The sequence below is a fragment of the Linepithema humile genome, chromosome 7, assembly GCF_040581485.1.
Source record: "Linepithema humile isolate Giens D197 chromosome 7, Lhum_UNIL_v1.0, whole genome shotgun sequence".
Classification (NCBI taxonomy): Eukaryota; Metazoa; Arthropoda; class Insecta; order Hymenoptera; family Formicidae; genus Linepithema; species Linepithema humile.
Genome location: NC_090134.1, coordinates 4,672,359 through 4,687,220, shown reverse-complemented (window position 1 = coordinate 4,687,220; position 14,862 = coordinate 4,672,359). Strand labels below are relative to the sequence as shown.

General features: G+C 32.2%; 1 protein-coding gene across 1 annotated transcript in view; it reads left to right on the top strand.

The window, feature by feature from the left end:
• Positions 1–14,862, top strand: part of LOC105668247 (arrestin domain-containing protein 3-like) — a 115,854-nt gene that overhangs the window by 22,291 nt on the left and 78,701 nt on the right. The gene's annotated exons all lie outside the window — the stretch shown is intronic.

Sequence of the window (14,862 nt, the reverse complement as noted above, 5' to 3'; positions counted from 1 at the left end):
ATTTTGCCGCATTTTTTTCCAGCGGAGAAAAATGCGAGAAATTAACTTTAACTTTAAATCCATAAAAACGTTCGTAAAAGGCTCGTTACCGACGAAGTTGATCACCGCAATCAAGAGTGCGATAAAGAGGCGAGGCTTAGCGTTAAATCGATTAGTCGTACTAACTGGCAAAGTTTCGAGGGAATCGAAACGAACCTGCAATCCTTGAGTTCATCCTGCTTGCGGCTAAATGCTCTGCAGATCCGCGGATGCGGTTCGGGTTTCGAGTTTCCAGGTGCTTAAGAGTTTCCTCTGACGTGCATGTACTTCGTTCGATGTATGTACATCTCGGGATAAACATCTTATTAGGATCTTTAATCTGTACATCTCTTGCCACGCAAGAGCACCGAAGGGTTGCGATGTTTATACACGCGCTTAGTCGAGGATTATAGAGAAGTTGCGAGTTACCCGAAAATCTGCGGCAATGTCTCTCCTATTACACTCTGAATCAAGTTTGCAACATGCTCGGATGGGATCAATATACGTACTGACATGAGGGCCACTGCTATTATATTAACTTCGCGAAGTTTGGTTTGTGGCTGGCGAACATCGCTTCATCACTGTCTCCTTGATTACCTTTAATTAAGCATTCATTTAACCTTTTAAGTAATTATACGGCTAACTATTTCACGACTATGCTCATGTGATTCGTAAAATTATATTAAATTATTTCACTAATTGCCTAAGGTCAAATGTTTGTTTGAAAAGCACAACTTTTTCATTTTAATTAGTATTCTAGTTAATTGCCAGCTTACTAGTAGTATCGGCTTACGTAAAAACGCAACGCAATTAATTTTTAAAACATCCGAAATTAAATTAGTTTTTAGCTTCACATACGCAAGAAGATAGTTTTCGCAAAAAGCTTTATAACATAAACGATAAGTGAAATCCTATAGCACGCGCTTCTGTTTGTTATCAGCCTTGTAAAAACTCGTCTAACGATATGGACGGAATTAATTTAGCGCGGCACATGCGCTTGCCTCTACGATGGAAAACTTTGAATATTGCTACCAAAATTGCATTTAATTAAAATCTTTTCACGCCGTCAAGAATTTGCAGATGCGCAATACGCCTCCTTGTTGAGTTTAAGATTTCCTGGATTTTAATAAAACACGGGCACTCTGGCACTCTTCTATGTAATGAGCTCCGAGAAAAATATTTAATATAAGATACTTTTTATATTTCGTGCACGCATAAATTTACTGACGAAAACCGACATATTGCAGACGTACTTCAGCCCTTCTTTGTTTACGTCGACCAAAAAGATATATCCTGTACAAAGGTCCTTCAACGTAGAGTAGAGATATTACGTGTAATGTCAGTAAATATTGAAAGTAAGCGAGACATGTTTATCATAGCACATTGATCGCATAATTATTAGTCTGGTAATACTGCTGTTTGAAAAGACTATGCAAAAATATTGCATGAGATATATAATTCCATTATATTATTTCGCAATGTTTGAATTGTTAATATTATTGTTTATTCAGCAGAGAATAATTTACGCTGATTAGTGAAGAGACATCGTTATTCTCTTATCGGAAAAATATCAATTTTTGCCAAAATAGAAATTTTAAGAATATTGTTTTTTCAGTTATAAATTCCAATATTTTCTTAGATGTTCTTTAAACATGTATGCAAATTAAATATTTATTTATTACAATTGACTTATATGTATATAATTTTTGAATATTTAGAAATTAAGAAAAGATTGTCGATCAAATCAAAATCAAAGAATTGTTTAAAATGCTTTTATTAATTTATCACGGCACTAAGTATTCCAACTTGCACTTCTATCATATTACAGAAACCGATAAATAAAATGAAATCACTTGTTCGATTCTTGCTGCTCTAATCTTCCTAGCAGAATTATAGTTTAACGGATTGCATCAAGAATTACTGTTAATCCCGAAATACAATTTCCACATTTGCACATTCGCTCTCGGTTGTCCATGTATTAAGATCTAAAGCGTTTTGTGTGCTGATAACCGTGATTAACCCGACTATCCAAATATCCTCGAATCTGCAAAGCGATTATTTATGCGTGTGTCTATCTGTGCATGAATGACCGTCGTTCAAACGTGTGATTTCCAATACACTGGAAAACTTTGCTTGACGTGGGATCTATCGGTTATCCAATTACCGACTTCGTGATCAACTTAAGGATTACTGAAAGTTTGCCGGGAAACGGGGCGAAATTCCACCATTACGTACACTTACGCTTTGTGAACCGTATCATATAGAAAACGATCGTGCAATTTGCTTGAATTTCTCGACTTGCTAGTCGTTCGTTTATCAGTCTTCTCACGACGCATAGAAAATAATTTGTTTGTTTTCGCGAATTGCAAAGATTCTGTACACCGTAAACAGAGTCGTTTCAAATAGCTGTTTGATTCACGACCTCGTTAAACTTGTTAACTCACTCACTACATCACTTTTGTGCGACTTTTGTGTACAAAAGAATTTCTTGTAACGAGCTGCAATAAGCATGTTTTCTTTTGATCTACATTCCTCTTGATTTTCTTTTTTTATACAAGCGTGCAACACGTGTCACGTTGTAATGACATAATTTTTCTGAGATTTCACAAGATAACGAAGAAAACTAATGAGATTTTTAGCTTGCATAAAACTAAATCAGGTAGATATATGCCACAAAAAAAAGAAGTTTAGAAACTGAAAAAAAACTGACGCGACAAAAGTTCTTCAGTGATACGACTTATGCTTTCTTTTGAATAGCTCACATTTCGATGGTAGTAGTCCTCATCCTTCGACAAAGTTTGATAAAGGATAGTCAAGACTTGGACAGCACATCGCGCGAACAATGCTGTCGTCTTCGACACTCCCGTCTGCCTGCAACGTCCTAAGATACGCTCGTCTTGTCGGTTTATTGGCGAACGCGCGCCAAATTGACAGCGGAATTCGAACAGCTTGCAAACGCGAGCTAGACGTTGAAGAAGCCGTTCTGCTTCAGTCAAAGTTTATTCTGAAAACTATTTCAGACCGTCAGATCGAAAATAAAACAAAAAGAATATATATACAAATAAAAAGTAAAAGACAATAATTTATTTTTATCAAATATATTTTTAATTCTTGACAGTAGATTTTAAATTAAAAATATATACTTTTTATTTTAATATTTATTAAAAGTAAATCTCTCTCATCTTTCTAATGTTTTTCATAACATTTTTATTGATTACCGAAATCGTACTTTTAATTTTTTAATTGCTCTGTAAAAACTTAATTTTTTTACTGGTTGAATACTGTTTTGTTCTATTTATATTGTTCTACGGTACAGAATCAATCTTTAAAGATTTACGAAAGTATTTAAATCACTGTCTTTATTATACAATTATAATGCAATACCCTATCATCGCTAATACACGTACATAGCTATCTTTTGATCTTGTCTCCTTCAACAAAGGAGCTCTCATTTACTAGGATCAATCAATAGAGCCATTCATCTGGTTCTGACCATCTATTATTATTCACGAGTTGATGAATTTGTTAAGAGACTAATGTAAAACAAAGTTACGTCATAAATTAAGCACTAAACAGAAAATATTGATGTGTATAATATGTTAGAAGCATAAGATATTTTAAAACGTTTATATTTCTTAGTAGATTCTATAAGTTGCAAAAACCGATAATCTATAAATTGCTTTATTACAGAATATTTTATGAAATGCTGTATAACACATTCGATGATAGTACAAATTAAACGAGTTTCTTAAGAAATATAAGTTTAAAAGTTTCAAACTTATTTTGAAGTATGGTAAAAGAAGCAGAAGATAAATTTCGGCGCAGTTGCGCGCTCTTTCCATATGTTTACTACATAGTGCACCAATAAAAGTACGATTTTTTTGTGGTACTAAAAGGCTGCTTTAAAACCTAGCAATTGAAGAACATGGTTGGAAAACATTTTCTTATATATGGCACGCGAAAAATATTCGTTGCTGCATATGTTTGAGTTTAAAAGCTTGCAGTATTATGTAGAATCGTTTTATCGAGGTGCAACAAATAAAAAAAAAAATAATCTCGCAATATAATTTTTTACGAAATATAAATTTATTACATCTTGTATATATTACTGTACATTAACAAATGATGCATGATTTAGATGCAACACGGTACAATTTTCATTTAAATATTCTACGAAAATATCAAATAATAATTGCTTTACATGCATTTATTTTTACACTTACTGTCACAAGTACTACATGTTTTATACAATCAACTCGATATTTGGCTCAAAGTTTCAAGTTATATTATAGTATACCAAAACTTCATCTTTTTGATATTGTTTTATCGAACAGCAAAGTTTATCAAATTAACCGCGATGTTTCCATCTGTCGACGTGTTGTCTTGTTATCGAAAAGTCGTTTGGCCACTCAACCTGTGAAATTGATCTGTTAGTCTCTCAGGTGTTTGAAGCTTGTTCAACAAACCTCAAGTAGTTGCAAATTTAATAACATTGTGACGCCAAGACGCTTAAACGCCCTTAATTGCAGACACAGTTTTCGTTGTAATTATAAGCAAGTAAACATCATACATCTGTACGTTATCGTACTGATAAAATAGAAATATTTTATTCTAAATTAATGTAAAAATACATGCCGAAAGTAGTATGTAAGAAAATTAATAATATATTTTGATTTTACAATCGTGATTTTAGTAATCGTTGAAAATTATTAAAATTTGCAATGCTTTCGAGGAAATTACTTATCATAATTATTGATTAAATGTAACAGGTTTGATTATTTAATAAAATTGTTCTAATAATAGTTTTATTTTTTTATATACTACTCTATTTCATATAATTTAGCCGAAATGCAGATTTTATTTTTACATTGACGACAGATGAAAACGAGCGACGACTGCGAATAACAGCTGTGATGTGAAACAATGACAATAACATTTCTTTGTAGTATTAACATTCGATTAAATGTTAATGCTGAAGACTAAATTTTATATTTTGTAAAAATGCGCGAAATAATTATTGATATTTACTTACTCATAATTAAACAACAATTTGGCTAAGTTAACCAATCTTTTTGCAAGACCAGTTTATTTGCTCGCCCATGCCAGTTTTTATTTTCTTAGCCCTATTTATTTAAATTGAACGCTTTGCTGTTTGTGAAACTTCATCGCCACGCAACGCTAATAGCAGCAACGGAAAAGCGTGTTCTCGTATGGACACTGAAAGTAATTCGAACACCGAGTTCTGAGCGACTTTATTCGGATTGTATGTGAGCGGATTGTATCGATGGATGCGCTTTACAGTAAAACACACTCTTACAGTACTTGGACGACCTATTCATTTTTATTGTGATAAATTTACATCATCAAGAGAGTAATTACAAAATACTGTTATCAGAGAAAACAATTATATTAGCTACAATGTGTAGAAAAGATTTTAAAATATACATTATTATGGATTAGAGTGGTTGCTAAAAAATTAAAATTTTTAGATTTTATTGTATCTACACAAAAATAAAAAGAAAAAAAAACAATGGATTTATTCAATCTTATTTATAACAAAATAATATATTATAATATAAACAAATAATATAAAACAATCTAACACAAATAATATAAACTATCAATAATTTCAAGTTTATAATTATAAAAACATTTTAGTATTATATTATTTACAAATTAATAATTAATTTGTTAATCAGATTTACTCCAATCTTTTGTTACCTATATTTTTCATTTTTATATATAATCTAAAAAAATGAGAAAGATCTCAATAATAATCTATTATTCGCTCGTATTATATTTTCAGTAGGATTTAACGAGAGCGAAATAAAACAATTTATACATAAATGTAAGTGAGGTTTATTTACGTAAAAGAACGCGACCGGATAATATTAAGATTCCTTTCTTCCGTGGATAAAATTAAGATGCTTCTCTAGTCGCGCAATCCTCTAAGGAGTTATTCTGTTCCGTCGGTGAAAAAAAAAATACACGATATTCTTTCTCGCGTTGGACAGAAACTCTAATCAGATGTTTCGCAATATCAACCAGGTATTTCATTTGAGATAAAATGTGCTGTCTTATCCAAATCTAGACCATTATTCTTCCGGGACATTGATCTTCGATTGCATCAAAATAATGGAAAATGGGAGAAAATTTTTTTATTTATTTACTCCGTTATTTTGTGAAATTGTTATTAGAAAATTTATAAAAGTGTCTGTGGAAGACATCGACACGGTAACCTATATAATGGACATATTGATAAATGCAGTCGCACTTTTCTTTTTCGAGAAAGAATGGAAGATATTAAGTGTTCTATGATCGATCGTATAATCTATTAGTATCTCTACACTTTCATATCCATATCCGTAGAAGGATAGGGAGTTTCTTCGTAGAAGTTTGGTGACAGATTCGAAGTTCATGAACGAGCTTAAAAACAACGATTATTATTTGACGCTGAAACAAAGTCGAAGTTTCTTCACAGTAACGGAAACTCAATAGGCAAATCTTACTTGATCAAACGAAGCAATAAATTTATTATATGCAGAGGACTTTCTACTTCTTGCACATTATTTTTTAATGACAGAATTTTTAGTTTGGAGTGTTGATTTTTTCTTAATAAAAATGTCGAGAAAGATTATCATTTATTGCTCATTGATATTTTTTTCAGTTTGGCATCAAACTTTTTATAACTGAACTTTAAATTAAAATTTAATTAAAGAATAAACTCTGTTTGAATTAGCCGAAGAATCATTTTGTTATTCATTTGGCATTTTAAAGTTTAATTTGTGAACAGTTTTTTTTTCTTTTTAGTCGCCAATAACTCGAAAACTTTTCGTGCTTTGAATAAAAAGTTTGTTTTTACAAGAGAAAAAAACACTTTGATCATCAAAAGTAAAAGAATTATTTTTTTAAAGATATAAAGAACTTTCTACTACAATTTTTTGATGTAATGGGACCTATCAATCTGTATTTTTTTTTTTGATATTTCTTGATATGAAAGACTAGTCACTTAGCCAAAATATCCGAAAGAATCGATAGCCGCCTTAATTTGACACGCCTCGCGCTTGACGCGAGCCGGACAAAGAGGCAAATCAAATGAAGCGAATGCAATTGAAGCGAACGCCGTCAGCGCGATTATCTGAGGCGTCGTCGTTAGAGCTATCGTGTTATCGAATGAGCGCTGCTTTCAGAGACGCCTTAGTGAAGTTCCGGTCGTTGAAAGCGCGGCGCGTGTTAAATGTCCGAGGGACCTAGGAATTAACATCATTCCACGTTGTTTCTGGCTGAATAAGCGCGCGAATCCTCTTGCCTGGCACTCTAGAAAATTACTCATATTCGCGTAATTTCAACATAGGAAGAGAAGGGACAAAAGTTTATTTTGTGAAAACTTTATAGTGGCAATCTGACGACTAATTTGAAAGCTATTGCAAACTTTATTTTTAATTTATTAAGATATCGACGATCAATATATCTTTTTTTATACCTTCGTTTAGAAATTGCATATTTATTTAGCCATGACGATAAAATTTATTAATTAATAACAAATGCATCGTAAAATCCGGTAATTACGGGTGTGTGAAGGAATCAGACAATTACGATGCTGTGTATTATTTATTTTATTGCTTATAAATCACTCATAATTTCAACAAAATTTATGAAGTGAAAGAAGTACAACGGTATATCGACGTGCTCTTGCGATTTATGCAAAATCGTTCGCGAGAAAAATCACGCTTGCACGGTGAATATGATATCTCAGCGACAAACGTAAACACGTTTCCATGTTCTTATTCGTCAGGCATTTCCGCGAGGCTTGTGAAATCATAAAGAATTCAGAACGCGAGCTACCAAGTATCGGCTAACTCACGATAAGAGCGCGACGAACTTTTTACGACTCGTTTTAACTCGTAAAGTCGATTCCAGTCGTGCGTCGTCGCGATTAACTCTCTTCTCACAAGAAATCCTAAACGCGATGCCGCGACACTGGCGAGCACGCTGAAACATCGAGCACTCGTCAACTCCCGATCGAACATTAAATAGCTTCGGATATTAGGATGCTTCCACTTTCTCATTTGTGAAAAAAAAATTATGTAATATTGCGAAACTTCTGTCGACCAGAAATGAGAGAAGTTTCTCGAGAAGATCGACATATCTTTCAAGAAAATATTTCCTATGAAAGATAAAATAGACAAGATAGGTTTTAAAAAATAAATTGTTCAAAATAAATGATTCTTGAATTTTCCAAAATGCTAACATCTCAACTTTCAAATAAAACTTCTTTTAAATTTGTATAATTTTTCTGCGTGGAAATATTCATATTTACATTGATTTATGACAATTATATCCTGAATGATCTCGATCTAACCGACCGACGAGATAATCGCATAACTCTCGTTTGACGTACTACAACTGCTAGTCGACTGGTCAGCTGATTATAGTAGCGTAATAATGTAATAATTAATTAATATAGTAATTAATTAATTACCATTTATACGCTTTATATGTACACGCTCATACTTTGTTCATTCATAAATGGTACGTGCACTAAATTTTTAAAACACTTGAAAAAAAATTTATGTAACGACATATGGTATAAACTGATTTTCTATGCTTAACGTTCTATAGAGACTCGGGTTCAATATATATGCTCTTATCATGACACGTACACTTGTGCATACTTGCGCAAAACATAAAATTATAAGTAGATAGATTATAAAATATAGAATGGCTTCTTTAGTTAACCATTGTAGAATATTTATTTCTTCATAAATAACATTTATAGTTTATGGCGAAATTGGGAAATTATTTAGTCTGCTAAAAGGAATAATAAAAGCGAGTTGCTGTTTACATAGCAAAATGCAGAAATATAATTATGTGTTTAAGTATAATTATGTAATTACAATTAAACTTAATGAAAAATTCCGGAGCAACATAGTAATTTTCTTTCTTAAATAAACTTGTCTTTCGCTTGCATTCCGAAAAGTATGCACTCTTTTAAATAACGCACAAAATATTTATTTGGTAAACTGCATTTTAAAAAAGCTATCATTAAAACCAAAGTAGAACGTTTTGCAAATATGTATAAAAGGGAAAAATATATGTGATATTTAAATAACTAAAAAATATAAGATAAAATTTTGTCAACTAATGTTATGCTAAATTATTCAAAATAAAGTATGCGTCATTTACTGTTTCATGAGGGACGATTTTGCAATATGATTGCAGAAATAAAACGCCCGAAAGTTCGAAAATCAGTAGTTGCCAAGTACACGTGACGATATGCGCAGATTTATTTTGCTATGCAAAGTAAAGTCACGTTTTCCTGCCATCCATCGTAAACTCTGCGTAAACAAATTGCGGATTACATTTCTCGATGTAGCAGACGGATGCAAATCGAGAAGCAAAGCGTTACGCAACGCACTATAAATTTACCGGGCTGTAAATCCCACACGACGTCTAGATTCTCGACATTAATCAAATTAAAAAATTCTCAATGTTATATTTCTTGTTTAAGCATACATTATCCTTAATTATTGCAATATAACAGTTCTAATGATTCTATATCCAGAGTTGTAAAATTCTTATTGAAAAAATAATAATATAATGATTTACCATAATTATTAATTTTTATTAATAAAATTGATTATTGAACGTACATTAAGTAATTGAAATTTTTTTATTTATTAATTATAATGACACCAAAAAAGAGACGGTGACAAAATTTATTTGTTTGAGAAAAATAAAGGTTGCAAGGTAAGCAAACTATTATAGAACAATGTTGCATTAGACGTTTGAGAACCAACCAAGCAGTCAGGCTTTCATGTCTATCGAAGTCGTACCAGGTTCTGAAGTAACACTTCTGAAGTAGCACTTCTGACAATTAGTAATGTACTAGCAAGTCGAAACAGCAACTTGCAATTTCTAACTAATAATTGCGGCCAAATGTACCAAGTAACAAAACTAGAAATTAAAAACGAAAAACATAGTGCACGAATACATTATGTTATATGACAGTGAACTGAAATATTTTAATTCCGTATTTCATTCTCTTATGCTTATTTAACAACTATTTTAACGAAATATTTTATTTTTCTGTTTTTATTTGAAGAATTCACACATTTTACACGTTTTACATTACATGTATTTATTTAGTAATAGCTTTATTTTAAAAAATTTTTTTACTCGAAACATTTCTTTCTTTACATAAAAACTACATAAAATTTACTTTATGTAACATTTTATAGAACAACGATATATACATATCGGGAAATTTCTATTTTTTTATTTCACCTCGTCGGCTGGCCAGTCGCTATCATCATAATTACGGCAACCAAAATTATATATCTCAGCTCGCTCAGCTTCGATTTCTTTTATGTACAAGTCAAGGTATCGATATTCTAAATCCTGCTCGTATGTGATCCATTTTTCCCGAGGCAGACATATCTTTAGGAAACTCAGCTGCGTAGCACGTATGATCCTGTGAAACATGCAAAAGTGCAACGTGTTTTCGTTTGAAAAGCGCAAGAGTAGCTTAACTGAAAAATCGACTGTGTAGTTGCGAAACACTTCCGGGACTGGTAACAGAAAAAAAAGCTCAGAATCTCTCTCGTTAGTTCGCAGACGATGAATACGGCCTCAGAAAAGCGCGAGCACCGGAAGTAAATCCGTCGCAAACTGCTGTATCGAAAGTTGCTCGTAGAATACGAACGCCGACTGCCGGGAACCAGGCGTCAAATTAAGACCTCGTTAAGCGAATTTAGCACTTAATAAAAGCGACGCTCTAGCAACTTTTTGAAGCGCGATGCAACACGCTGATGCATCTGACGGCATTTTCGCCCGGTCGATGCATGACGGCTTTATATCTAAGGTGAATCTTAAAGAAACTATGTACTGCTTGGAAGTTCAAAGAAACTTTAGATCAGTCATTTGAAAGAGCGAACGTGGATTGAATAGCTGTCGGAATTATATGTTAAGCCTCGATTGTTAAAGTGAAATTAAATCAGATCATGGAATAGTAATTTTATTTTTAAAGTTTGTAAGAGAGATTATTCGCTTTTGTTTTAATAACTTGATGAATCGAAATATTTATATTTTTGTTATTTTTTAAATATTTTTTAACCTACAAAACGGTTTACAGATGTTACAAGATTTTTTTCTAAATACAAGTTTATGATATGTTACCTGAAATTTCTGGCATCCAATACGTCTTCAGGTAATCGACGCAAAGCTTCACGCATAATGGGATGATCATAGTTAATGATGTCATGTGTATAAAGTCCATATTTGTTGTATCCCGACCATTCAAATGCTAATTTTTTCAATACAAACGCCCAGCTCTTTTTCTCTTTGTAATTGTATTGATTTTGCGCAAAATTTTGCCTTAATAAGTTTAAATTTTTTATCGTTGAAGGGGATTTTATGGTGGAAAACATTTTCAGAATTACAACTGCACAACACGTGTTAGTGTGTTAAAGTCAGATTGAAATATTAACCTTTTAATGGTAATTGCACATTAACTGTCGATGTAAACTGAAATGAAAATCACACGTTTCTCGATTGTTTTAACCTTTTGAAATCTGCAGAAAAATTATTTGAAATTATCTTTAATTTATTTTTGTATTTATTTGTCTATTTTTTATATAAAAAATATATAAAAATTGACTTTTTGTATAATTTAAATACATGTAAAACTGTTTAAATATAGAATGCACATAATTAACAATATCATACGTTTATACATGCAACAGAGAGAGTTGGTTGGCAAAATAAATGCCAAAAATATCAGCACTTTTTACGGATATTTCCGTGTTACTGAACATTCCGTTTGCTTTTCTGCATCCTATGATTCTTTCTTTTTTTTACGAAGGCAAGTTGCGAAATGGTTAGTTGAAAGTGAAGCAAATCGGAAAACTGCAAAACCTCGCGAAAATAAAGCCATATTGGAGACACTTTGTCCAATAGGAAAATAAAAAAACGAGAAAAAAAGCCGACGGCATGGAAGTTACAACAATACCTTTGCGAGCAATGCGTTTCTATCCTGGTCGATTTTCGTATCGTTCTATTTATTCTGACGCACATGAAAGCAGTGTCTATAACACTGCTCTACTTCCCACGAAATCTTACCGCGCCAATTTTTCACGTATTTTTCGTACGGGCGTCAGCTATAGAATTTTCATTTATGCAGAACAAATAGAGATGCGAATAGAGATTAGCATGTGTATTTTCTCAAATCGGGGAGTTTATTTTAAGTATACATAACATTATTAAAAAAATACAAATTTATTAAGATAACGAAGACAAAAATAATATATTGTTTTAATGCAATATCTACTAATATAAATTAAATATTAGTATTTATAAATTAAATTTTTCACACGTACATTATATATATAGGATAATTCGGGATTATTGTGTTAAGGAGTTACAACACTAAAATAATGTGCATGAGATATAAATTATTTTATACATTTAATGTCAATAAAATCTGGAAAATATTTTTGACACGTTGTTGTCTGGATGGAATACGCTCGGCATGAAAAAGAGAAAGCTGAGTCACGAAATTCAGGAGGAGGCAAAACGACTATACGTGGTTCTTTCGCGTTTTCAAGTAAGGGTGAGTGAAGCCGTTGTCGGCGATTTATGCCGGAGATGGAGCCGGGACAGCTATCATCGGTGCGTATATCTTCCAAGCACAACTTTTACAAGAACGCGAGCGTGACTACGTTTGCATTCATGAACAACACTGTTCTTCGACTTGTTCATTTTTATATTCAAAAATGCTCGTAAATAAAATTTTGCATACAAGATGTAATAAAAAATTTTCTACTTTAATTTTAATGACGGATATTTTAACGAGTTTGGAATAAGGTTTTTTTAACAAAAAACTAAATCTTCCTTTAAATTTAGTAACTATTCTAAGTAACTATAAAAATTTAAGTAAAAAACGTTTTTTCTAATTTTACAATTTTAGAAAAGTTTTTTTTTAATTGGAAACAAGAGATCTCTCACGTCTGCCTAGCTACCCCCCCTCCCCCCTCCCACTTTGTACAAATTTTTATATTGATTTGTACAAAGTGGGGGGGGGGAGGGGGCTAGCTAGACAGACGTCAAGAGATCCGTAACTAAATAAATTGACATCGTGAAACATTACATTACGAACAGAGTACAGGTATAAATATCTGTATTTTTATATCTAGCAAACGTACATCGAATTATTAATTCATTGCTGACATAAATTGACCATCTCTGCACCACGTAATGAACACATAATGGACAATGAATTTCCGTTTGCGTATTTGTTGCAAATCAAAAATACATAGACTATCTTTCCGTACAACTCGCTATGTTTTTTTATGCATTTTTCGTCAGACATATTGTTTTTTTCTCATGTTTCTCTTTTATGATACTTCTGTCATGTAATTCATATATATCAGACCGCGTACGCGTATGCAATTTACCGGATGTCCAAGACGTGACGCGCGACTGTCAGGACTGTTTCAAACAGAGAGAACACTTCCGTTTTGCCTTTCGTGTCGTGCTCAATATGCTCTGATGAGTTGCGTAGTTGTGCCGACGCCACGTAGCACGCTACGTGACAAAACTTTCCAATATTTTATATCCTACTATGTTATAGCGTAATTAAACATATTACGAATGTCTGCGGTATGAAATTAATCTTTATAATATTTTTTAAAATAAGTGTAAATATGAATTCTTATAACATTTTGACAATTATTATTCCAAATTGTAATATAATTATACTAGAATTATATATTTGATAATTCTCTTGACAAATTGAATAAATAAATTAATTAAATTAATTAATTTTTCTAATATATTAAGTTTAAACTAATTCTAGGAATACGTTGGATTCATAGATCTTATAAAATCCTCGACGTCTGAAATTAACTTTATTAATTTACTAGCTATTTACATTGATAGAAGTTTGGATATTTTTACATAAAACTATTTTGCGTTTTATGAACATAGACATTATTTGTATTTATTACATTCCGCGTATTAAATTTTACACGCCGTAAGATTTGCTAAAGTGATAAAATTGTAAAGTGGGAATCGCGCGTTCCAATAGCAGCGTATTCAATATCATGGTTTCTTACGACCATCGAATAGAAAGGCGAAGAGAACATTATCTGAATTCACTGGCAAAAAGTCAGGGAGGAGTTCCATAAAGAACACCGCGGTATAAGAGTCGCAAACTCGAGCGAAATCTCAATGAAAGGGGACTTTCCCTAAAAAACAGCGCTGATTCTGATCTGCAACAACTTTGTGCCATAAAAACTTATTTCAAAAATTTTTGCATCCCGCTTTATCTCTTCTCGAAGTACCCATTTGATTTTCATTCCGCTGTAAAATGTCAATTGACGGTGCCTCTTATCCCGGATTTCATCTCTTTTTTCCTTTTTATGAGTGACACTATCTTTCATCGCTTTATTTAGCGGCGAGAGTAATCGCATCGAACACGTTCTTTCAGTTTCATTCGCCAGTTTGTGTTCCTCTCATCGAGAGGAATAAAATTAAAGAGCCGAATATTCTGCTAGAGATGCATTTGTGTCGATATTTGTATATTAATTTACGCAACGTAATATGATTCTACGCTTCAAATCTACATTCAATATGAAATAGAGATGCACCGTAACACAATCGTTTGCGAATAAAATATTAAACGATGAAGTAAAATGCTGTCTTGAAAAATAATATCTTAATTACATGTTAAAAAAAGATTAGTGCCGCATACGAGAAAAAATCAAAATAAAAGACACATCCAAGCGGAATAACACAAAAACATTTCTCATTACGGCAATAAGATAGAGATTAATTTTTGTGTTG